At 49.6% G+C, this 26,838-nt stretch overlaps 1 protein-coding gene across 12 annotated transcripts in view; it reads right to left on the bottom strand.

Annotated features, from left to right (window-relative positions):
- Positions 1-26,838, bottom strand: part of UBAP2L (ubiquitin associated protein 2 like) — a 1,950,223-nt gene that overhangs the window by 894,447 nt on the left and 1,028,938 nt on the right. The gene's annotated exons all lie outside the window — the stretch shown is intronic.

Raw genomic sequence — 26,838 nt, 5'->3', positions numbered from 1 at the left:
TGTCTCCCCTTGTTCCCCCCTGCCTCGTTGCGCCTTGAAACACTTGTGAATAGGCGCGTTACAAATGCCTTATCATATCATATCCAAAGAAACACTGAAACACTGAATTGTAAAAACAAAATATTTATTTAAATACAGGTAGGCCCAGATAAATCGTGGAGTAAGTAAGCACTACCAATTATATGAAATCACAATATAAAAACACAACACTATACTTGCAGGTACACTGACCAAGTATAGATCGTATTTGAAATACCTAACAGTAGTTCTAGGAAAGTAAAAACATTTTCATACACATTAATATAGGTCAAAACCTATTCTTGGGGAGTAAAATCCAATGGTTACTTTCACAATTACATTCAGAAATGCAAGGGAAGTGGATCCTACCAGTTATACATGGACTCTTCGTACAAATCACTTAATCAGTAAACTGGACAATATACTTTTTGTGAATACTGGAACACTTATTGTAGATGCAGTAAAAAGCTATAACTACTTTTGTGTTAAGGAACAAGTTACTTATCTGTAACTGTTGTTCTCCAGCATGCGTCTGGCATGGATTCACATACTCATGAATTGTCCCTGTCGTTCACTTCTGAACAGTCTTTCTCCTGACAACCAATCACTGGTCTCTGGGTCATACTGCCCCAGCGAATGACTGCCCTCTACCTAAGCCCCTCATCTGGCAGACATCTTCAGATTTGGTAACACGTAAAGTGGCAGTAGGACCAAGAGAAGAGCCGCAGAGGGGTAGGCGGAAGGGTTTGCACGTGAATCGATGCCATACCCATGCTGGAGAATTACAGTTACAGGTAAGTAACTTGTTCCTTCTCCAGCATGGGGTCTGGCATGGATTCACATGCTCATGAATAAAGAATACATAGCCGTACACACAGGCACAACCATGGGAGGTGGCAAGGCTCAACATTAAGCATCTCAACATTAAGCATCTCAACATTAAGCATCTCTTACCTCCTCACCAGGCTCACCTTCAAGTGAACAGGTTGTGTAGCACTACTTGGCCGACTCTGGACTCCTCCGTGGAATCCGTCGACGCAGTAGAACTTCGTGAAGGTGCGTCGACCTCCACGTAGCAGCCCTGGAGATGTCCAGCAGGGGCACACTAGACAGGAACGATGTAGTAGCAGAGATTGCTCTGGTTGAATGGGCACTCGGACAGCCCAAACAGTTTGCCAACCAGTGACAATGGGTGATGCAGCCAGAGAGCCACCTGGAAATGGAATCCTTGGAGAGGGCCTTCCCATGGTTCATAGGGCTAAAGTGCACAAAAAGTTGCGACGTCTTCCAAAAACTCTTTGTACGGTCCACATAGGACTTCAGCGCTCTTGCCACATCCAGCGAGTGCACAGTCCTCTCAGCCAGCGACAAAGGCATCGGGAAGAATACATGTAACACAAAGGGCTCGTTTAGATGAAAGTCTGACGGCACCTTGGGCATGAAGGAGGGGTGCATCCGTAGCACTACCCTCGTCTCGTGGAATGTCACATACAGTGGTTTACAAGAAAGGGCCTGGATCTCTCCTACTTGTCGTACAGAGGTGATGGCCACAAGAAACACTGTTTTCCAGAACAAGAATTTCAGTGGCGTCGAAAGCATAGGCTCGAACGGTGGACCCATGAGCCTAGTCAACACCACATTCAGCTCCCATGCCGGGACCGGCGCCTTCTCCAGCGGGAACAAACAGAAAAGTCATTTGATGAACTCCTTTACGAGGCGCTGTGACCATAACGACGACAGTCCCGGAGTTCTGGTGTAGCGGGAAATAGCCACCAGATGAACCTTGATGGAAGCATGAGCCAGCCCTGCTTTGGCTAGCAACAGCAAATACGGCAGCACCCGCGGAGCCGTAATCCGTAGAGGGTCGATCTTCTGTGCACGGCACCAGACGGCGAACCCCTTCCACTTATGTCTGTAGCATTTCAGTGTAGACTAAGCCCTGGAGCCAGATCTGCAATTTCAGCGACCCTGGGTCGTGGTGAAGGATCGCACCTCCTTTGCTGGAGAGATCTGTGGCCACCGATAGCTTGACTGGAGGGGACGCTGACAAGTCCAGAAAGTCCGGGTACCATATCGGTCTCGCCCACGCCGGTGCGATGAGGATCCTCCTGCACTGGGACCGTATGAGTTGAATGACTAGACGAAGAAGCAACGGAGGCAACGCATACAGGAACAGGCCATTCCAGGGGAATGACAATGCGTCCCCCTTGCTCCCCGGCTGCGGAAACCTGCTGGCGAACCTCTGACACTTGGTGTTCGTCGCCATAGCAAAGAGATCAATCTGGGGATTGCCCCATCGTCGGAACAGAATATCCACTCGGTCCTGCCAAAACTCCCACTCGTGGCAAGAGCGCAGCTCCCTGCTGAGGGAGTCTGACAGTGTTCTTCACTCCTGCCAGATGATACGGGACGAGGAACATCCCCCTGGGCAACAGCCCAGTGCCATAGGTCCTGCGTCTTTCGGGAGAGCACTGGGGTTCTGGTGCCACCCTACTTCGAGATTTAGAACATCGTGGTGGTGTTGTCCGTGAAGACCTGTACCACCTTGTCCTTGAGGGACAGCAGGTAGGACTTGATGGCCCAAAACACTGCACACAGCTGCAGTACGTTGATATGCAACAACTTCTCTTCTGGCAGCCACAGGCCTCTTGCGTGGAGACTTCTCGTATGCACGCCCCATCCTTCCAAGGAGGTGTCCGTCGTGACCGTCTCCTGATGAGGTGGGGTCTGGAAGTCTGCGCCTGCCGACAGATACGCACAGACTCCCCACCACTGTTTTGCTCGACGGAAACTCCTCAAGAGCGTTCGCGTCCTTGAAGCTTCCCAATACCTGAATCCAACGGGCGTCGAACTCTTGCAGTGGGCGCATTCGCAGCCTGCACAGCCGAATGAGGTATATGCATGACCACGTCATGTCGAGAAGGGACTCGATGGACCTCACCCATGCAATCTTCAGGATCAACAGCCGTTGCACCTTGCCCAGGATGGCCGCAATCCTCTCCTCTGATGGAGACGCCAGGCACAACACTGTTGAGCCAAGACCCCAGAAACAGTGCGCCTTTCGATGGCACCAAGCAGGACTTTGCATAGTTCACAGAGAACCCCAGCTCTGTCAGCAGCTGGACGGTATTCGCCGTGTGCGCAACGGCGATCTCGCTCGGATGAGCCAGTCGTCCAGGTAGGGGTAAACATTGATCCCTCGTAGACGAAGCCGTGCCACCACTGGAGCCAGGCACTTGGTGAAAACTCTTGGCACAGACGTCAATCCGAAGGGAAGGGCCTTCAACTGGTAAGGTTGCCCTTGAACCACGAACTGCAGAAACTCGCTGTGTCTCTTGTGAATGGGGATGATAAAGTAGGCATCCTCAAAGTCCAGCGACAATAGAAAATCCCCTTCTTCCAGCTGTCCTAGCGCGTGCTGAAGGGTGACCATCCAAAACTTCTGGGATTTGATGTACTTGTTCAGACGGCAGAGGTCTAGGATGGGCCTCCAACCGCCAGTCTTCTTGATGAGGAAGTACTGAGAGTACACTCCGTAGCCTCTTAGGAACTAGCTATTTCACGCCCTTCTTCAGCATGGCCGGCACCTCCAACAGGTGCTGACGCTTGTGGTTTTACTGCCTGGCCACTGGTGGTATGCGAAGACACTTTTGTTGGAATTCCAGAGTGGGTCTGTGGGCCAGAGCGTCCAGCACCCAAAGGTCAGTGGAGATGGACTTCCAAACGCTAAGTTAGCCAGCCAGCCTCCCACCAGGGTGTACAGGTGGGGGCCCGACGTCACAGCCTGTTCAATCTTGCTTCGCTGTGGAGGAGTCGCCTTGGGGACCTTGTTGATGACAGCCTCCAAACTTGCTGTAACCCCTATAGGCCACCTGGGCCGAAGAGCGGGACGGTTGACGGTAGGTTGAAGAGCTTCCACCGAAGCCTTTGGAGGAACCTTAGGGTTTATCCCCGGAAATCTGAAAGGACAGCCGTCGCTGCTAAAGTGTGCCCAAGGCACGAGCCGTCTGTGTCCGCCTTGATGGCCTGAAGAAACTTGTCCACGGTCTTGCCAAACAAATTGTCCCCGTCGAAGGGCTCGACTGTACATCCTGACGAAAGTTAGTGGGCCTTAACCAACCTTGCCGACAAAGGCAAACACCGTTGCCCATCTGGCAGAATCCTGTGTCAGCAATGTCCATTGCCACTGTGATGGCCCGATGCCACCTCGCCCTCCTGCAGGATCTCCAATGCTTCTGCTCTTTTATCATAGCGAAGGAAGTCCAGGAGGGGAGCGTTTTAAAACCAGAGCTCCCCGTCATAGCACGCCACCATTACGAGGGCGTTGGCCGCCTTGATGGTCGTTGCCACCGATGTGATGGCTCGTCCCACGGCGTCCAACTTCTTCAACTCGCTGTTCGGGGGGGGAGGAGGTCGTTGACGCGGAAGAGCCAGAAGATTTCTTCCTCGCCGCCGCTGAGACCACCAAATCCGGGGAAGGCTTGGACCTCAAACACTTGGGTGCAGAGTCGGGCACCCTGTAATTCTTTTCGTACCGGTCCCTCTTCGCCAGGGCCGAGGACGGGTTCTTCATAAGGGACAGTCCCTCGTCCCAAATGTCGTCCAACAGCGGGAGCGACAGCAGTGTCTTCCTCTTTGCCTCCCGGTTGTTACAGGAAACCCTCTTATTTTCCTCTGTGGTCAGTTGAAACAGGTCTGAGGCCCTAGAGATCATGGCATGGAACAAGCCTCTCTCATCGGGTGGTAAGGCTCTGGGAGGCGGAAACAGGAGGCCTCCGCCGTCGTCACCCGTGCCAGTCGTCGCTGTGTCCGGGTACGTATTGTTAGGCAGTGCCCTTAGGGACCACTACACACATTTAAGACTACAGGTGGCAATTCAAGTTTTACCTTTGGTACAAGCCTATACTTCGATGTCAGAGTGGTAGCAGTGGCAGAGCAGCCATGCTTATCTCAAGAGTATATGAGCCGTAGCAGAGATTAGGGACCACAATTACTGTGACTCAAGCAAACACTGACTCAAGGTTTCAGGTAGAAAAATGTAAGTACATATATTTTTTAAACCATTCTTTATAAACACAACACTTCTATTAAACTTCAACAAAAACCACACGTTAAATATACTACAACTAACCAATTCACTGTGTACAGTATGTCTCAAGGTAAGTACCCTGTGTTTGAATGGACCGGTGTTATACACAAAACATGTTACTGCGAATACGATTGCGATCACTTTTTGACAGTTTGGTCTACTAACTAAACGCGTATCCGTGACATGAAATGTTACCGGGGCAAAAACACACTTAGCACCTGAGATACTCAGAGGGAGTTGGAGGCAAAAATCACAGGCAATATTTTGGTTAGGCAGACAGAATCGAGAAACACTCAGACAAGAGTTCAAAAGTCAAAGGGCTGGAGCCAGGGTCAAGTGACACCAGGGCCTGTTGCCGAAGATCACAGGCAGATAGTTCATGATTCAACGTAGCCAAGAGTACTTCGATATTGTCAATGTTCGGAAGCAAAAGTTATAAGAAGGACGGAATACGAGGGCAAGCTTTGGAAATGAAGAAAAGGGGTTCACCCAGTTTCCTCAAGCAGAACACAGTACCTTATTCCAATGATGCAACTGGTGCCCTGGCAGTTCCTGTTGGTTTCCCGCAGACCCACGGTTCCTGGAGCGTCGTTGTGAAGGAGGACGTCTGAAGGGGGTCTGCACCACACAGGGATAAAGCCGGCAGCAGCGACAACGAATAAAAGGTGCGCTCCTTAAAAACACAGGAGAGGCTCTTCGAATGGCTATCCAGACCACTACAGCTGTGTGCAGCGATTTCGACCAAGGAAGAGGATCCTCTGGCTGTGGAAGACGAGCTGGTTATCCCCACCAGGCTCAAGGGAAGAAGACTCCGGACTGGATCTCCTCTTAGTCGTTGAAGGGCAGATAGCTCGGGACTGCAGCAGGGTTTCACCAGAATGGGGTAGTTGCAGCAGCCGTCGTTCTCTCTGCTTCTCTTTGGTTCCTTCTAGTTCCAGTGGCGACTCTCTGACTTCTAGCCCAAGAGACCTGCCTTTTACGCAAAAAAACCCCATTCACACAGCCTGGCCGTCAATCACCCAGCAGGGGGGTTGTCCGGGCTGCACAACTACCCTGGCCAATCATGACAAAGTGCGACTTGGGTTTCCTAGGATACCCTGTGCAGGGGGTGACTACACCCCCTCCCTCACATTCAGCCCACCTAGACACCCAGAAGCCTTGAGGAGGGCTTCTAGGTAGAAGCCTGCCAAAAGACAGTGAACAAAGAAGGCGAACCTAGTTTGCCGCGCCAAGTAAAACAGAAGAAGGACTTTAACAAAAAGAAATGGCGAATAAACCCAACTGGAGCCAAGAGAAAGAATTTGGTCAAGCAGGTTTATGTTCGAGGCTAATAGCCCAGAACAATACCACGTTTACCTAAAATAATCGCGGTAGAAAAGTTAGGGCAGATACCACTGCCACCAGCCATGTCTAAATGTTAAAAGAGCAAAACAATGCTCTAAGAGGTACAGATGAAGAGTTAAGAGTTAACCCTTCCAGTACCCCATGTAAGATGGGGTGTACTGGATCTGTGGTTAGTTTTGACAAAGCAAAGTTAATGGTAACTTTAACCTTTTCTGGGAGACAGTAGTCCCCTCAGAAATGGAATCGGTGGGAAGTCTAAATGTCAACCCTGTGCCACTGCACAGAAGGTGTTGTGTGACACACACAAAGAAGGGGGCTACTGAAGTGGTGTACTCCAGAGCCCACAATCCCAAAAACAGGTAAAAACACATAGCAAAATACAGGTAAGAGTGGGGGAAAAGCTCACACTCTTACCAAGTGGAAAAGAAACAACTCCAGAGATCCAGCAAAGCTGCTGAGGGACTCACTAGGTAAGGGAAATTAGAGAGAATTCTCATTTCATGGCTAACACGTATCCTCCCTCGGTGGCGGGGAGGGGGGCGAAGGGTGACAAGGCGATGGAGGGTGAACTCTCCTCTTCTTGGCAGGGGGCTCGCCTGATGGCCCCGGTGCCGCATGATCTTCTGGTGCCACCGGATCTTCCGTCGGCAGAAGGGGCATCCTCCACTGAATCTCTGAGCACAAGGTGTGAAGTGCCTGGAGAATGTCCACCGAGATGTCGGCTGGGGTTTGAGGTGGTTGCTGAGGAGCGGAAGTGAGCGACGGCGGCAGCGGTGTAGGGTTCTCCAAATACTCAATGCCGTGCTCTGCCTCGTCGCCACTCTCGACTCCCCCCTTAGTCGGGGTCCTTCCTGTAGGACCTGGCCTCGACCAACTTCTTTTCCAAAATGGTCTGGAGAGTAGAAAGCTCCTCCTCAGAGGAGCTGTCCGTGCCCTGCAGGACTACCGTGCCCCCCCCCTCTCTGCAACCAGGGGAGACGTTTTTGGGGAGATGATGGGCATCGACTTCTCCGGTGTTTTCTCTATGGGCTGAAAAGACTATTCCCTCCTGGCAGGCAGGGAAATTCTCACCTTGGGGCCGCACCATGCAAACCCGCGTCCTTGGCTAGGGACGCCACCACTCCTTCAATGGAAGGCTTTGCCGGGTGAATCTGGGCCTGTGCGACCTTGGTCGAGCTTGAGGCCTTCACCTTGGTGGTCGGGTCAACGCCACGCTCTCCCTTGCCCTTCTCAGACTGGAACGTCCGTGGATTCTCCAGAAGCTTACCCGGGTGGTCTGACTTCCTCTTCTTCGCCGAACCCGAGCGTTGGCTCATGGTTGAATGTACTGGAGACACTGACCTCGTACTGGCCGCCGGGGAGCACGTCGCAACAACGCTACCGGTGCCTGTGGCCTCGGAGTGCTTGGCCTTATGTTGGGCCCCTGTCACCGGAGCACCCTCAAAGGTCTTAGAAGACCGCTCAGTTTTCTTCTTGTGGCTGGGGGAGGCATGCTGCCAGGACTCATCCATAGCAGGGGCCTTGGCCTGGAGCCACTCAGTGATATGCCTGCGCAGATCCTTCACGGTGCAGAGGACCATCTCCTCGCAAAACGCAGTCTTGCTCCACGTGAGTTCGGTCCGAATGCAGGCAATAGAGGCACAAGGAATGGCCATTGTCCAAGTAGATGTTCCGTAGGCCACATCCTGGGCAAACCCTGAACAGAGGCGTTGAGTCTTACTTCTCTCCTCTGCCATGTACACGCGGAGAAGGCCTCCAAGAATATTCTGGAATCTTAACTCTATGAAATTCAGCCCTTTAGGGGCGCTAAGAAATCCGAAAACGGGTCCTCGTTAATCAGATGATGGGTCGATGGAGCTTGAGGCTCTATTGACCGAAAAATAGAGTAAAACTCTGGAAAAAAGCACAAAACGCAGTAAAAAGACAGTGCAAGTCACGTGGACCCACCACTCGAACGTGCAGTAAAAATCTGAAGATGGGTGCCAGAGGAGGGGCTTAGGTAGAGGGCAGTCATTGGCTGGGGGGAGTATTACCCAGAGACCAGTGATTGGTTGTTATGAGAAAGACAGTTCAGAAGTGAAATTGAAACTGATTATTCCTTTACCGAGGATTCCCAGCCTGACTGGGAATATTCACGAGTATGTGAATCCATGCTAGACCCCATGCTGGAGAACACAGTTGTACTAGGTGACTAAAACCTAAGGATGTAATTTTCAATTACAGGTGATTTCAAGATCAGTGAAACAAAGATAGAGTTGAGCAGTAACTCTTGTAACTTATTTTTGGGAAGGCACACAGCTAATTCAAGTTAAGTAAAACCCACATACTTTTTTTAACCTCACAATGAAGGGGAAAGTAAAACCCAATGTCACACTTTACTGAATGACTCAGAGCTATTCTAGGTAGGCAACAACCTAATGCAGACTTATTCTGGACATGCTAGCAGCAAGTCAGGGGAAGCAAGACCCAGGTGGAGGACAATCATACAATTATCCTGCAGGAAAAATCTGGTGAAGCCAACACTTTACTTTTGGGAAGAGGCGCAACCTAATCATAGGAGAGTAAAATACCTTCACATCTACTTTCTATTAAACTGGCAAAACAGTTGCTAAGGAAGAAACGATGTTAATCATACTTTTAAGAATAGTGCATCACACACCCAAGCGAAGTAAGAACTTGTTTAACTGTTCACTCTCAGAATTACAATTACTAACCAACTCTTTACAAGTATGTAACTTTTAAAACACTTCTTTTCTAGGCAAACGTCCCAATCCCTCGAAAGTATTTCCCTTATTCTTGGAGCATGAGTGTTCTCAGTAGCAGAAGGGGGGTCACTAGGACTAGTGACCAACAGGCAGTGTCAGGATAGGTTATTTAGTAGCAAAAGTCAGAGTTCCTTAGGAAAACTAAGCAAACAGGAGAGTACTTCATTTTACAGTTAGATGAGGGTTCAGGGGCTTCTCAGATGACACACTAGCAGGATTCTAGCAGTGGGACTGGGTGCACTGTATGAGAGACCTCCCCATTACAGAAAACAACCCACATCTGCACAGAAATCCTAACCAGGCTTAAGGTAAGTACATACAAACGCCAACACAGTCCTCAGCATTGAAGAAGATTTTGCAGCAGGACAACTTCAGGGTCTGCAGCCAAATACCCGGTCAGTGGATTCCTTGTAGTGGTGACTGAAAACTAGACTTTGGAAGGAACTTTGCAGCAGGGATTGATGAAGAAGGCTCTAGGCAAGGTTTACCTCGCGGCTGAATGCGGTTGTGGGGATTTGGCACAGCAGAAGACAGAAAATCGCTGTTGAATTCTTGTCGTTAAACAGTCCAGCACTCTGTTGAGGGGACTTTTCTGACTCCATTTGTGTCTCTGGAGATCCACCAGGATGCCCACGAAGTTTCAGTGAGATTCGGAAGAACATGCACTGCACAATGGCTCGAGGTCCCTGGTATTGGGGTATAGCAACAACGCAAGGTTGCAGCAAAGCGTGGGATGGCTCAAAACGCAGTTTGGGTCTAGTGGGTCTGACCAGGCTCTGGGTCATGGTTGTTGTTTTTGGAGTCCCCAGGTCGAATGGAAGGAAGGGCTACAGCAGGCTCCGCTTACACAGCTGGCTCTCTGGTCGCTGGAAATCGATTCAGCTGCGTTTCCTTTATCTTCCTCTTCGGTTTCAGTTCCAGTGTTCAACTTTTCTCCAGCTTCTAGGTTTGCAGTATTTATCAGGAATTACAGCACAACCTCTGCATTCTCGCCCCGCATTTTACAAGAAGGAGCGGTCTGGTTGTCCTATCAGGACAGCCAGCCCCCCACTGGGATTTGTCTACATTGAGGCAAGGAGGAAGAAAAAGGGCTGCAGAGTTTTGGACTCCTCCCTCGCTTCGTGTCCTCGCAGCTCGACTGGAGCCCTGGGCGGGCTGTTTCCCGACCTGGATGTCAGCGGAAGGAACACGAAACTACAATAAACACTAAAATGGCGAAAAAAGAAGACAGGCCATTTTGGTAAAATTAACACCCTTAGGTGCCTTTACTGCAGCTGTCAACACAGCCCACGGTAAAGGTGCACCAAATTAATGCAAAGTATCACTGCCACCAGCCAATGAAAGCAAGCTTGTCCCTAGAACAGAATTGTTACAGTTTTAGTGTGAAAGGTGATGCATTGTATCTCCCCAGCACTCCACATAAGGTGGGGTGTGCTGGTTTCACCTAACAAAATGTAAAAGGGATCCAAAGATCCTTTCTACCCTTGGGAACTGTAGTTCTCTCAAGTTTAGCAAAAGAAAGTTAAACTAGGTGCCCCTAGGGCAACCCAGCAACAACAGGCACTTATTGCCAATAAGTCGTTAAAGAAAACAACTTTAAAAAGACACTATAGAGTCTAAAAAAAAAATGACACCCATAAAAAGAGTTAAAGATTCTGTGAGTGTGGAAAAGGTTTCCACTCACTGGAGGTATTAAGGAAAAATATCCCACTAGTAAAGCAAAAAAGTTCTGGGGTTGACCACAGTCAGGAAGATGGAACAAGTTACTTGGCTGTAAACTGTTGTTCTCCAGCATGGGTCTGGCATGGATTCACATGCTCATGAATATTCCCAGTCAGGCTGTGAATCCTTGGTAAAGAATAAATCAGTTTCAGTTCTGAACTGTCTTTCTCCTAACAACCAATCGCTGGACTTTGCGGTCATACTGCCCCAAGCCAATGACTGCCCTTTAACTAAGCCCCTCTGGATGCCATCTTCGGATTTTTACCGTACGTCCAAGTGTTGGGAGTCCTCGTGCTATAGCTCTCGAGCCTTTACTATGTTTTGCGATTTTTCGAAGAGTTTTGCTCTATTTTTTCAGTCAATTGAGCCTCAAGCTCCACTGATTCACCTTTCGATTAACGGGGACCCGTTTTTGGATTCTTCAGCACCCCTCTTATTGGAGTATTCCAGAAGCTTCTTCAAGGCCTACACCCTGTGGACATGGCGGATAAGAAGAATGACTCAGCGCCTCTCTTTAAGGTTTGGCCCGACTGCAACCTATGGAATGTCTTTTCGGACGACACATTCCCTGTGCCTTTACTGACTGCACTCGGACCTGACAAACGTGGCGGATGACTGTGCGTCTTGTCAGGAGATGGTACCCTGCACGCTAAAGAACCGACGCAGGCGTCTCAATGAGTGGCTGTAGGCCAAGGCCCCTGCTCTGGCTGAGTCCAGGCAGCATGCCTCCCCTTCCCAGAAGAAGAAAGTTGAGGAGTCTTCTATGTTTTTTGAGGCACCTCTCGCGCAGGGGCCCAACATAAGACTAAGCACCGCAAGTCCACTGCCAACGGGAGTGGCGTTGCGACAGGCTCTGCGGCGGCTAGGGCGAGTACAGCGTCTCCAGCGCCTTCGACCACGAGCCAACGCTCTAGTTCTTCCAAGAAGAGGAAGTAGGACCATCCGGGCAAGCTCTTGGAGAAGACCCAGCCAGGCCCTACTGAGAAGGCCAAGGGGGGGGGGGGCTCACACCCTCCCCCTAAGGTGAAGGCCTCAGGCTCTACAAAGGTTGTGAAGGCCCAGGTACATCTGATGAAGTCCCCTTCTAGCGAAGGAGTGGTGGCGTCCCTCGCAAAGTCCGGTAAGACGGATCCGCAGGCCACGGCCCCGAAGGCAACAGTATCCCTGTCTGCCAGGAAGGAGTCCTCTTTTCAACCCACCGAAAAGACACAGGCAAAGATGATGCCCATCATTTCCCTGAAATCGTCTCCCTTGGTTACAGAGAAGGGTTGGGGGTGGGGAGCACGGTAGACCTTCAGGGTTGGGATATCTCTTCTGAGGAGAAGCTTACCAACCTCCGGACCCTCCAGGAGGAACGATGAGTCGAGAGCAGGCCCTACGGGAAAGATCCTGACAAGGGCGACGACGAAGATGACGATGAGCAACAGGGCGTTGAGGGCTTGGAGGACCAGCCTAGGCCGCAAACGCCCTCGCCTCCGCAGCCACCTCAGCAACCACCTGGAGCTATCTCAGTGTACATTCTCACTGCTCTGCATACCCTATGCTCTGAGATGCGGATGAGGATGCCTCTTGCGCCGGCAGCCACACCCGCAGCGCCGTGACCATCAGAGGAACCACCATCCAAGAAGGAGAGTTCACACCACTCTGCCATCTTGCTTCTCCAAGTATATCCATGCAGCTCTGAGGAAGTTGGAGGTGCCCGTACTCTAGGACCTCAGGAGCCAGGCCGCTAAATTGAGAGTCTGCGGGCATGAAGCGTTTCCCCCTTGTCCTGTGATAGCATGTTGTATGGGCAAGGTAGTTTCATCGGAGGGGAAAGTGACATCTCCATCAGATGGGAGAACCAGGGTTGGCGGGCCCACATCGGGGCCACCAATATCATGGTGACTGGTTCTTGGTGCATCTTGTGTACTATCCTATTGAGTAGGGGAGTCAGTGGGGGGAAAAGCTTAAACAAATTTCCCTGACCATGTTATCCATAGACCGTTCCCCTTGGATAGGTTTTGAGGATACCTGGAGGTGTAATCTGGGCATTGTGAGTTTTCCAGAGTTGCGAACAAGTCTATCTCTGGGAAGCCCCATTCTGTGAAAATGTTGGAGACAATGTCTTCTTGTAGTCGCCGTTCATACTGTATGGGCAGCGGGAAGTCTCTGCTGAGCACGTCTGCCAGAAGATTGAGTTCCCCTGGAAAGTGTTGTGACAGGAGAGCATCTCGTGTTTGAGAGCAGACTTCCAAATGTTCTGGGACAGTTTGGATAGCCCTGGAGAGTGTGTGCCCCCTTGCTTCTTCAGGTAGTACATGGCTGTAGTGCTGTCTGTGAGGACCAGTACTGTCTTTCCCTGCAACTGGGCCTGAAAAACCTTCAGAGCTTTGAACACCGCTAACAGCAGCAACAGGTTTATGTAGTTGGATGCTACGGCTGGGGACCAAACTCTGAGCCGTCTGCAGAAGGAGGTGAGCCCCCCACCCTTGAGATGTGTCCGTCGTGAGAGTGGCTTCTACTGCGGGTGGTGAAGGTCTCCCCTTCAAGAGGTTTTTCCTAGACCACCACTGCAGAGAGAACAAGGGCTGCCGAAACACAACCACTAGATCGTCCCATTGTCTGCTGGCCTGACACCACTGGCTGTTGAGCCACTCTTGCATGGGGCGCATGTGCAAACGTGCGTGAGGGACCAAATAAATGCAGGATGCCATCATCCCCAACAGTCGCATGGGCTTGCGTATCATCAGCTCTCGACTGGCTACATATTGAGGGATCTGAAACAGCATGTTCTGAACCCTCTCGTTGGAGGGGAAGACAAGGCCGTCTTCTGTCTGAATTAAAGCCCCCAGAAACTGCTAGACTTGGATGGGGTCTAGGCTGGATTTCTTATTGTTTATGGTAAATCCCAGACTCAAGAGTAGGTCTATCGTCCTTTGGGTGTTTGACAGGCCTGTTCCTTACAAGTCCCCAGTTATGAGCCAGTCGTAGAGGTAAGGATAAACTGGGATGGATTGCCTGCGCATGTGAGCTGCTGCAACTGTCAGCACCTTTGTAAATACTCTTGGGGCTCAGGCAATGTCAAAGGGAAGGACCTTGAACTGAGTGTTTGTTCTCTATCATGAACCTTAAGTATTTCCTGTGTGCCGGCAACATTGAAATACGAACGTATACATCTTTCATGGCCAATGTTGCCATGTGTTAGGGAGAATTCTCAGAAATGTGCTAATTCCCTTCCATCTTAGAGAGCCCCAGCTCTTATGCTGACTTAAGGACTTTTAATTTCTAACCTGGAGAGAGTGCGACCCTTTCCCCACTCTCTCATGTATTTTTTCTGTGATTTAAACTCAATGTTTCTTTTGACTTTGGAGTCCGACAAACTCCATAGACATATTTGCATTGTCAAACAGCGCACCTTCAGTGCAGTGGCACAGGGAAGTCTTATATTTCCTAAAGTTTTAAATACCTTCTCTTGGTGAAACAACTGTTTCCAAGAGCAGTGAAGTGAAATTGCCTTTACTTACATTTTGTAACTTTCTATCTAGACCCAGCACACACCATCTTAAACTAGGATGCTGGAGGGGTTACAAAGTATCTCATTTGTCTTGTTTCTCATGTAATATTTTTATGTTGCCCTTTCTACAATTAACGGCTGGTGGCAGTGGTTTACTTTTTACTACCATTGTGTGCTTTTACCATGGGCTGCGTTCGCAGCTGCAGTAAGGTACCCATGGTTGCCCATTTTGTCGAAATGGCACTGGTCTTCCTTTTTCTTGTCGGAAAGGTCCTTCTTGAGATTTACTCTGCGCACTGAAACCAGGTTTGGTCCCTTTGCTGCCAAAGGGAAAACTAACATTCACGAGTGAAGCCTGCCTCTGGCTCCATTATGTCTGGCAGGGACAGGAAGTGAGGGGGGTGCCCGAAACTCCCTGTGGTTAATCCCCTTGGTCACAAGAATGCACACAAAGGTGATTGGTAGCCTGGCTGTCCTGGGAGGACAGCCACCCTGCTGGGTGATTGACATTTAGGCTGGAATGAATGGGAAAAACCTGCATAAAAGGCGAGGCTTTTTGTCTTGGAAGGCAGAGTCGACCAGTGGACGAAAGAATCCGAAGGACAACTTGGAAGAGACACCTGCTGCAACTCCTGGACCGTTGGTTTGCCCGGTGAACCCCTGCTGCTGTGCTGAAGCTCCGAATAAGTTTCAACTAGAGAAGCCCAGCAAGGACGACTTCTCCCATTGCGTTGGTGGGACCAATCAACCCCAAAGTGAACTTGTTTGGACATCCTCTCAGAGCTGGCTGTACTTCCATTGCTGCTGCTGGAACCGAAGTGCCAGGGAGAGGAACACCAAACCAAGTGGATCGCTTTTAAGTCAGACCCGAGCGCCAGGAAGATCCTCCGGACTTCCCCGAGCAGGACTGACCAAGCCTGAGACACCTCAAAAGAGTGCTGGACCCCAGATGCAAGGAAATTCCGAAGTGGTATTCGAGAACCGCAGTGTTACCATTTGCTGTCAGATGCGAGGAGCTGAAACCGCCAAGTGCTGCTGAATTCAAGTTTGCCCATTGCTGCCGCTGACCGTCCCGTTGTAGGAGTCCCCAGACATCCTCCCTCTTGTCCCCACAACTGCGGCCCAGAAACACCAGGATCTGCAGAGCTGTACAGGAACAGTAGTCAACTGGAACCATTTCTTCTAACCAAAGGTACTGTAAAGTTAAGAGGCCATACCTCTTGTTGTGTAGCCTTACTTGCTCTCAGTTGAGACTTGTCTTGGTTGCCCGTGCAGAGTTGCTTGCATCTTTGCCCCTCACAAGCCTCACAGCTTGTGGCCCTTCAAGTGAATCTTACTTCTACAAACATTTCTAAAAACATTGTGCAAGAATTTAACTTATCTGCACAGAACATCTTCAGCTCCCCTAGACTTTGCTCAACACTAGCTGTCCTGGCACCCCGAGAGACTCATCTTACCTTTGATTGTGTGCCTTTACCTTTCCCCCAAGGAACATTTGACATTGGAAGGTTGAAAAAGTACTTAACAAAGGTTAACAATTCATAAACTGTTTTATTCCCCAATCTAACCTTTGCACCAAACTCAGTATTGTTCTAAATGTGCCAGTGATAAATCAATGTCCACAGTGTCCTAGCTATTTAAGTCACCTGAGGGTGTAGGAAGTGTCTGTGTGCCATCCCCAATGGGTATAATCTGATTTAGAGAAACTGTTTTGAAGTGTATTAATAAATAACACATTTTTTTTAAATCAAGAAACCATGAGTGCAAGTGTTTATTTGAACAATTGTCACTGTAAAACTAGGTTTCAACCTTACTGCTCACATTGACCCCTCTTGAGATAAGCATGGCTGCTCAGCCACACTACCAACCTCTGAAGTACAGACTTATACCAAAGGTTGGGTTCCTATTGCCAGGAGGTCAAGGTTGCTGTACTCTTCCCAAGGATACTGCACACAATCTTGACCAACACTATGTAATCCCCCTGTGTTAGCAGAGGGAGTACTTCTTGTTCGCTGGGCGCAAGTCTAGCACAGGACGCATGGTGAGATCCTTTTTTGTACAAGAAAGTACACTGAATAAATACCCTCGTTTACCTGTAGAACAGGGACGACTTCGATTGCGCCTTTTTGCTGCAGGATCTCAACCTCTTGCAGCAGGATCTTCAGGTGTTCCGGTGTTGGACTTTGGTGGTCTGAATCAAGGTGGCCGGCTGAACTCTATGCAATGACCGTGGGTGACGGTCTTGAGCACCCACTGGTCTGTGGTAATCACCTCCCATGCATGTAAGAATGATGTTATACGTCCTCAGACCGGGGAGGTGTGGGGGGGGGGGGGGGACCCGGATCTGCACGTCATTTCTGATTGGAGGCCGGGGAGCCTCTATGCCACAGCGCTGTCCTCTAGGCGGATACCGATTTGAGGCATCTGACCCCTGTCCTGAGGACCATGTGTTACCTGTTTCATATTGCTTATGTGGGGAACGTGGGTAGGACTGTCTGCGAAAGTAGCAGCGAGAACTCCCACCTCGGTGCATAATCTGGTTAAAAGACTTCAAAGTATCATGTTCTTTTTTCGCAGTTTCTAGCACCTCATCTACAGCTTTACCAAACAGGTTAGATTCCCCCACCGGTTTGTTGATGAGACTGTTGGGGAGAATTCTCTAAAATTTGCCAATTCCCTCTACCTTAGAGACCGCCAGCAACTTTGCTTGATTGTGAGGACTTGATTTTTTTTAACGTGGAGAGAGTGAAACCCATTTTCCCACTCTCTCGTGTTTCTTTTTTTAAAACATCTTTTTATTGGCATTTCATAAACATGTTACGGTGTAAAAAATATCAGTTGGTTTCAGCCACATTTCCACCATATTTCAACATTTCAATATTTCATCAGGTGCATAGTGTCCCAGATCTTTAAGCTTTCAGCCTGTGTTCTCTCAGAGTGCTGCCCCTCCTTAGGCCTAAACCCCCACTTCCATCTCTGGGCCAGTGCTCCGGTGCATCCACGTTCTTCTAGGCTTGGTTTATGGTAGCCTGGTCCATACCGCCTAATTACCCGTACCCGTAATCCCGCCTCCCAAGACCCCCACCCCCATAACTATGAGTTGCGCTTCGGCTCTGTATCTCCCAAGTGGGAGTAAGATGTCCTAATAGCTGTGACCCCAGTTGGCCTTGGCCCACGTGCAGGCGTGCGTGCCTTGCTTGGAGGTGTTCGGTATTGGCCCGTCAGTTTTTCTGTCCTATTTTATGTGTTTGTATAATAGTTAGCTGAATTTTGCTGCTTTGGAGGAGCTGCTTGTCTGCCTTCTCCCCACCTCTGCCAGCTCATATCTAAGAGTGATAGACGCTCAGCAGGCAGGGGGGGGGGGGGGCCTTTGCCTTCCAATGCATGACCAACAGTTTTCTAGCCATGAATAGCATTATGCCAATTAGTTTGAGGGTTTCATGCCATTCGCCGGTGTCTGCCCCATTAGCATAATTTCAGGAGTGATTGTGACCCAGGTCCCCTCCATGTCTCCCAACTGTTCATGGACCTCCTGCCAATATCGAGCGATCCTGGGACAGTGCCAAAGTATGTGGCCCATTGTTCCTAGGGAGTCGCATTCCCGCCAGCATCTGTTGGATTGAGCAATCCCCATCTGGTGGAGTGACACATGGGTGAAGTATAGCCTTTGTATGATTTGATATTGTATCTCTCTATTTTTGGTGTTTGTGGATAGCTGCAAAGTATTCTAGGATGTCCTTGACATCCATTCGGGTGCCTAGATCTTCCAACCAGGAGTGTGCTAAAGATAAGTTTCACCCTTGGTTTCCCGGTATCGCAATTTGGTAGAAGGTGCACAAGTGTGGTGGTGCGTCTAGGTGTCTCTCCATCTCTGTCTCCGTCTCACATGGGGGCAAGGGCTGGTGGCTGTAGGCTTTGTGCCGTGTTGAGCTGGATAGTGGTGCGGATGGTGTGGTATGTAAAAGCCAGTCTCCATTGTGGAGACCCAGTTTGATACATGCTTCTTGAAACGGTTGTATCCGTCCTTCGTCACTTATGTCCATTATGCGAGTGTTGGCCCAATCTGTGTTGCTTGTGGTGGATTTTATGGCTGTGTCCATAGGATAGAACTGCCCTGATCCCTTGTGCTGCCCTGATCTTGCGCCATTGGGTAACCGTGGGCCAGATTATTGGGTGTTTCTTGAGATGTGTGGGTAACTTGCCTGGTGGGAGGGGGGGGGGGGGTATTTGGCCATAACCTTGATTGGGTCGAGTGGTTACATTAGCCCAACTTCCATGTGCCTCCAGCTGGAGTCGCAGCAGTGTCTAGCCACCGTTTGACCGAGCAAGTCTGCGCAGCTTGATAGTAGGCCTTTAGGGAGGGGGCTGCTTAGCCGCCGTTTGCTTTGGCGGCGTGTAGGACTGGGAGGCAGATTCCCGGCTTCTTTCCTCTCCAGATGAATTTAACCATTGCCATTTCTTTTTGTAAAAGTCTTTCTCGTGTTTTAACCAGGTTTGGTCCCTTTGTTCATCGCTTTTTCGTGGGCTTCCACACAGAAGCCCTCCTTTAGGTGCCCGAGAGTCTGGGTAGGCAGGATGTGAGGGAGGGGTTTTAGGACCCCTGCCATGGGTCCCTTGGTAACCCAAGTCACACTCGTGTCTGATTGGCTAAGGGGACTGGCCTGGCCAGGCCAGCCACCCAGCTGTGTGATTGACAGCCAGGCTGTATGAATGGGGGAAAACTGCATAAAAAGCAGGTCTATGGGACTGAAAGAGCAGAGTCGCCACTGGAACAAAAGAACCAACGAGGAACTGGAAGAAGAGGACCACTCCTGCTGCATGTCCGAATCTCCAGAATACAACAGAAGATCCTCCAGGAAACTTCTTCCCTTGAGCTAGTGGGACCAACCAGTTCACCCAAATTGCAAGCCAGGACCCCTCTGGTCGAAATTCGCTGTACAGAGCTACAGTGGGCCGGATAGCCAGGAAGGTCGGACCCTGCTTGGGTTTTAAGGAGCACACCTTTTATTCGTTGCTTTGCTCTGCTGCTAGTGCTCTGCTGCTGGTTTCATCCCTCGGTAGTGCAGGACCCTCCAGTCTTCCTACTTGTGATCAGTCCGACAGTTGCTTAAGGAACCGTGAGGCTGCAGGAACTACCAGTAACGTCTGCCTCAGCTACAGCTCCCTCTCCGTTTTAAGGTACTGTGCAAATCCGTTTGTGCGTTTCATTCAGCTGCGGTGAAAGTGTTTGAAATCTTTCTCCAATCCGAGGGCTTGTGCTTCTCTTCAAACTAACTTTTCTACCAACCAACCTAGTCCGGAAACCGTGTAAAGAACTTTACCGTGAACTACCATGAACTATTATCTTGAGCAAAAGACTTTTGAACCATTGGCTTTGGTCCTAAGCCTTTTCTATCTGTTTTTACCATTGTAGTCTCTCTTGTTCGCTTGCCCTGAGTACTTACCCGTTGATGTGGATCCATTTGTTAACTTTTGTCTTTCCCTCCCTTTTAAATTGCTGGAGTGTCATTTTGCTCCCACTTCATTTTGTGACCTTAACTTGTCTGGAATTTAAAGGGAGTGGTGTATTAAGAGTGATTTTTAGACTGCTTATAATAGTGTAATATTATACAACTGAAGAGTGAAATAAATGTATGACAATGCATTACTCACCGTAAAAGCATTTCTGATGGTTGTATCTGCTTAGATTCACATGCTGTGCATAGTCCGACATCCAGTGGTCACTGCAGAGTATTGCATTTTGTTTTTCGTAGTCGAAAAGGGGACGTCGAAAAGGTGTGTCTGTAACACTATCCCTATAGTGACGTGCAGTGTACCCAAAATCCCTCACGCGTCGAGGTCCCTCTGTATTTTTTCTGCCCTGAGGGAGCCTTATAGACGTGAGTGAGTACAGAAAAGAGAGCAGGGAGGAAGGGTGGGCGCATGTGAATCTAAGCAGATACAACCATCAGAAATGCTTTTACGGTAAGTAATGCATTGTCTTCTGATGTTTGTTAATCTGCTTAGAATTACATGCTGTGCATAGACTAGCGAGCAGTCCCCGGAGTTGGAGGTGGGTTGTGAGAAGGAAGACAAAAGATGTCTTAATACTGCTTGTCCCACCTGGGAATCAGATCTAGAGTGGGCATCTAGACAGTAGTGTTTTGTAAAGGTGTGTACAGAACTACAGGGTTGCCGCTTTGCAAATGGACTCAAGAGGGACATTTGCAATGAATGCTATGGAAGCCCCAGTGCCTCGAGTAGAGTCTGCTCTTGGTTTGATGGGTAGTTCTCTCTTAGCAAGAGAGAAACAGAGAGTGATGCATTGTACGATCCATCTAGAAATAGTGGATTTTGAAACTTCATCTCCTTCTCTTCCTCCTGCCACCGAGACAAAACGGATTAGTCTTTCTCAATGGTCTAGTTCTTTCCATATAAAACATCACGGCTCTGCGAACATCCAGTGTATGCAGGCTCTTCTCACCCAAGTTTGAAGGATTTTGAAAGAATGTTGGTAGTTCTAGTGATTGGTTTACATGGAATTTATAGATAAAATTTGGCTCAAACCTAGGATGTGTGCGTAGAACCACCTTATCCTTGTGAACTGTTACAAATGGTCTAGTACAGAGAGCGCTTGTAGTTCACTTACTTTCCTAATGGAGGTGATAGCTGTTAGAAAAGCAGTCTTTAACTGTTGCTTTGTGCATGGGTTCAAAGGGAGACCCCATGAGCCTGGTTAGTACCACATTTAGGTCCCATCCGGGAGCGGGGTCAGCTATGGGAGGGTGGATCCTCTTCACTCCTTCCATGAAGGCTTTAATAACTGGGACTTTACACCATGACACCTTAAGTTGGGAAGTGGTGTATGCGGAAAGTGCATCAAAATGGACTTTAATATTGTTAAACACCAAGTCTGAGTCTAGTAGGTGAGTCACGTACAGAACAATGTGTGTGGGAGAGCAGTCAACTGGGTTGATGCTCCTTCCCCTACAGCAGATGACAAATCTTTTCCATTTGCTAGAATAACAGTGACGAATGTCCATGCATCTCTGTGGGAGTTGTAAATGTCCAAATTCTATGATCTCAGGAGCCAGGCTGCTAAGTTCATGGTCTGAGGGCAAGGATGTAGTGTCCTGCCCTTGTCCTGTGACAGCATGTTGTATGGGCAGGGAAGTTTCACTGGAGGAGATAGGGACATCTCCATCAAGTGAGCGAACCAAGGTTGTCTGGCCCACATAGGGGCCACCGGTCTCATGGTAACTTGTTCCTGGTGCATCTTGTGCACTATCTTGTTGAGAAGGGGAGTCGGGGGGGGGGGGTCTCATGTGGGAAGCGTTAACAAATTTCCCTGACCATGGTATCGATAGACCGTTCCCCTTGGATTGGTTCTAGGGGTACCTGGAGGCGTAATCTTGGCATTGGGAGTTCTCCAGAGTTGCGAACAGATCTATTTCTGGGAATCCCCATTGTGTGAAGACGTCAAAGACGATGTATTCGTGTAACCGCCATTCGTACTCCGAGGGCAGAGGGAAGTCTCTGCTGAGTTTGTCTGCTAGCAGATTGAGTTCCCCTAGTACATGTTGTGACAGTGGGAACATGTGTTTGAGAGCCCACTTCCAGATGTTCTGGGATAGCTTGGACAGTCCTGGAGAGCGAGTGCCCCCTTGCTTGTTGAGGTAGTACATGGCTGTGGTGCTGTCCGTGAGGATCATCACTGTCTTCCCTTGCAGGTGTGCCTGGAAGGCTTTCAGTGCCTTGACCACAGCTAGTAGCTCCAGTAAGTTTATGTGCTTGGATGCTATGCTCCGAGTCCAAACTCTGAGCAGTCTGATGGGATAGGTGAACCCCCCCCCATTCTGTGAGGGATGTGTCTGTGGTTAGGGTAGCTTCCACTGCGGGGGTGGCGAATGGTTTCCCTATTACCAGGTTTTCCTTCGACCACCACTGTAGCGAGAGAACCAGGGCCTGCGAGACCACCACTAGATCGTCCCATTGTCTGCTGGCCTGACACCACTGGCTGTTGAGCCACTCTTGCATTGGGCGCAGGTGCGCGTGAGGTACCAAATAAATAAATGACGCCATCATTCCTAGTAAGCGCATTGTTTTGCGTACCGTCACCTCTAGACCGGCCACATATTGAGGGATCTGAAACAGCATCTTTTGGACCCTCTCGTTGGATGGGAAGACGAGGCCGTCCTTTGTTCGAATTAGAGCCCCTAGGAATTGTTTGTTCTGGCTAGGGTCTAAACTGGACTTCTTCTCGTTGATGGAGCAGCCCAGTTGAAACAAAAGGTCTACAGTCTTTTGGGTATTTGAGAAGCATGTTTCGTAAGAATTCCCTGTTATGAGCCAATTGTTGAGGTAAGGGTATACTGGGATGGACAACCTGCGCAGGTGGGCCGCTGCCAGTACCTTCGTGAATACTCTCGGCGCTGATGCTAGGCCTAAGGATAGCATTCTGAACTGGTAGTGTTTGCCCTCTATCATGAACCTGAGGTATTTCCTGTGCGCTGGCAATATTAAAATATGAAAGTATGCATCTTTCATGTCCAGTGTTGTCATGTAATCTCCCTGTGAAAGCAGGGGGATTACCTCCTATAGAGTCAACATACAAAACTTTTGAGGTTTGACAAATTTGTTCGCTGGGCGCAGATCTAGTACAAGGCGCATGGTTAAGTCCTTTTTGGGTACAAGGAAATACACTGAATAAATACCTTCCGTTACCTGAGATAGAGGCACAACCTCTATAGCTCCTTTTTCTAGTAGTTGGTCCACTTCTTGAAGAAGGATGGCGAGGTGTTCTGGTGACATGCGTCGTCCCTTTGGGGGTCTGTAGGTAGGGGAACTGTTCAATTATATACAGTAACCGCGGCTATGGTTGATAGTACCCAGCGGTCTGATGTTATACCCTCCCATGCTGGAAGAAAGGATGTTAACCGGCCCCCGACCGGCGATTCATGGGAGGGGACCCGAATCTTTGAGTCATTTGGTGTTGGTGGCTTGAGAACCTCTAGGGGTGGGACCCCCAACCTCTTCCCTTGCCATGACGTTGTCCTCTTTGGTTGTATTGTCCACTGGTGCCTTGGTTAGAGGACGAGTTACCTGCAGAGTATTGCTGCTGCTGTTGATGTTGCTGCTGGCCTCGAAAAAAGCGTTTGTTGCCATAACCACATTTGTTGGCAGGCCTTGAAATTTGGTCTAGGGTTTTGATGGTGTCAAATTCCTTCTTTGCAGTCTCTAGTGCCTCATTCACCGCCTTACCAAAGAGAAGTGCATCTTCTATAGGTTAATTAGAGATGCTTGTGTTTCAGGTTTAAAGCCTGAATTACGTAGCCTTACATGGCGTTTGAGGAGGATTCCTTGGACTAGGGAACAGCCAGCCGTTTCTGCAGCATCCAGAGTGTTTTTAATGATGCTTTGGTTGACCAAGGTCTCTTCAGTCACCGTGGCTAGAAGCCAAGTACGTAGGTTTCCCGGAACCTCCTCGATGTCCTTAAGTAGTTTGCTCCATTGTGCATCTGCGTAACTTGCCAGCAAAGAGTTGTTGTTGGCAATTCTTGCGGAAAAGGCAGCTGAGGCTGTAATTCTCTTTCCTAGGGCATACAATTTTTTACCTTCTTTATCTGGTGGTGCCTCGCTAGTTGACAGCGGGACCCCTGCCCTTTTCCTTGTATTTGCCACCACTAAGGAGTCTGGTACAGAGTGGCCCCTGATGTATAACGGGTTTGATGGGGAAGGACTACATTTTTCTATCCTCGGGTTGACTGCTCTGATCAATGCGGGTGTAGATAGTGAAGGAATAATTTGTCTCTTTACTGAGGCGAGAAGGGGAATGGTTTGGCTGACAGGGGGTTTCTCCTTAATGATCTTTTCTACAAAGTTGATGTCAGGAGAAGTTTCCCCGGTCTCGATTTCGAAATGCGCTGCTGCCTTGCGTAGTAGTGTATTAAAGGTAGGTTGATCGTCTATAGGCGACGTATTCCTAATAGGTGAATCCTTGGGTGGGGACAGGTTTAGGGCGTCTGGGTCTGAAAACGCTGATGGGGACTGCCAGGGCTGTGAAGCGCCCTCTTCTGGGTCTTCTCCAAAGCCCCCATTACTCATATATGGGTTATCTTCAAAACCTTCCTCCTCTGGGTTTTGTTCCCCTTCATTGCCTAAGAATTCATCATCCTCCTGAAAGTGGGGGTCCTCCCCAGTGAGGTCATATAAATCAATATATTCTTGGGGTGGGGGGCGAAATCGGGGAACTCAAACAGACTAGGGTACTTGACCCTGGGATCCTCCTGAGGTCCCTCTCTTGATCTCTTGGGAGGTTCTGAGTCTCCATAAACCTCTATTTTGTCCACACAAAACTGGAGTCTCTCTAGGGTTTCTTGAGGTACCCCAGAGCTGAAAAGGGAGGGCCTTCTGTTTGAAAACGCCTCAACCTATCCCATAACGTTGAAGAAAGGTTCCCCTCGCCTTCTGAAAAGCCTTCGACGGAGGGGGCAGTTCCTGCCTTCCTTCTGATCTTTTCGGCGTCTCCCAGGCCTTGTGAGCGGCGATAGACGTTTCTCCAGAGTACCTCCAGCGTCGACGTTACAGGCATCACTTGCTCTACGCCGACGGGCGCTCTCTGACGGTGCAGTGATAGCGCCCTTATCTGGGGGTAGCCCAGTCGTTGGTCGCGGTTGCGAGGGGGGCTTAAGACTCTTGCGGTCTGAGGAGGCCGCCGGTAGGACCTGCGTCTCCGTTGGCGCTAATGCTCTCTTCGTCTTCGACGTGGAAGAGCCGTGGGTCGTGTGTTTATGGGAGTGTTTTCTGTGTGCGTCAGTGTCGCCGGGGTGTTCATCCCCATAAGCAGGGCGTGAGCCGAGCTCGTCGGGGCCGGGGACAGACGAGGAGCATGAACACTCCTTAGAGAGGTCTACGACTTCCTAAAACGGACGTCGGGTTATCACATTCGTCACTTTCGGCGGTGGCGGGTGACGAATCAGACCTAGACATGGCGTAGGCTGCCCACCTTTTGACCCTGCAGTCTTTTAAAGTCTTAGGCTTAAGAAGCCGACAGGCCGCACAGCCGTCCTCTTTGTGGTCGAGGGCCAAGCAACGGTTACACCATTTATGCTCGTCTTTCCGGGTAAACTTGCCCTTGCAACGCGGGCAAAACCTAAAGGGTGTCCTCTCCATAGCCGAGGAACCGATTGCATGTGACAACAACCCCGAAGGAAAGGGAGGGGAAAGGGAAAGGCATTCTCAAAGAGAAACAATAAATGTCCCACAACCCCACTCTCCCTACTGTATTTGGCCTTCAAGGCCAGGCCACGTGTTTGGCGAACGCCGAACAACCTCCTCCGTCGAAGGCACCGCCGTCAGAGATCTTGATCGGCGGTGAACAACTTCGCAGCTACGACGTCGAAGGAGGGATGTAAAAGTAGAACAAGTTACTTCTTACCTTGTAACGTTCTTTCGATAGGATGTTCCTCCGACGTATTCCTTATCTTTGATAATTCGTCTCCAGCTTGCTGGCCTCGGAAATTTTTTCTCTGTAGAGGGCGCTGCGCGTCGACATCTGCCGAGTCGATGTCCCTCCATGGCCACCGTATCAGCGCCGACGTCACCATGCCCATAAATAGCCACACGCAGCGTCCGTTGCTCAGTTCCGTTTTGTAGCATAAGAAAAGTCATGCCTGAATTGGTTATTGACCTTGAAGGAGCGTAAACTGCAACCACAAGGGAAGTATTACTGACGGGGATGGTTGGGAGGGGCGAATACGTCGGAGGAACATCCCATCAAAAGAACGTTACAAGGTAAGAAGTAACTTTTTCTTCGAAGGGATTGCGTCCTCCAACGTATTCCTTATCTTTGATAGACTCCCATAGCAGCGGCATGTAATTGGAGGTGGGAGTAAGAATGTCATGTATCCCTTTAGGGATGAACCGAATGTAATACGGCTCTGCCAAATCTGGTCTTTTGACTAGTGGAGGAATCCAGGTTGTAAAATTTTGCGAATGTATGTGCGGACGACCATATGGCAGCCGCACATAGGTCTCGGACCGGTATCCCCTCTTTGGAGGGCCGAAGAGGCGATACCCCTGGTTGAATGAGCCCTACGGTTTTGGGGTGGCTCTTTCCCTGCTAGTCTATAACATTCCAGGATGGCCAAGATAATCCACCTCGAGATGGTTTGTTTTGTTATGGGTAGTCCCAACTTGTGACCTGAGCATCCTACAAACAGTTGGTCTGCTTGCCTGATCCTAGCCATTCTGCTGATGTAAAAGCTTAGAGCTCGCCTTAGGTCCAGCCTATGTAGCCTTTCTTCCTCTTTCCCCGGATGGGGAGGAGGGTAGAACGAAGATAAGGTAATTTTCTGAGTTATATGAAATTCAGAAACCACCTTTGGGAGGAAATTAGGCTTCACCTGTAGGACAACTTTGTCCTT

The sequence above is a fragment of the Ambystoma mexicanum genome, chromosome 1p (genome assembly GCF_040938575.1).
Source record: "Ambystoma mexicanum isolate Mex_15411 chromosome 1p, UKY_AmexF1_1, whole genome shotgun sequence".
Lineage (NCBI taxonomy): Eukaryota > Metazoa > Chordata > Amphibia > Caudata > Ambystomatidae > Ambystoma > Ambystoma mexicanum.
Note: the sequence above shows the minus strand (reverse complement) of the source record. Positions and strands in the feature narration are given on the sequence as shown.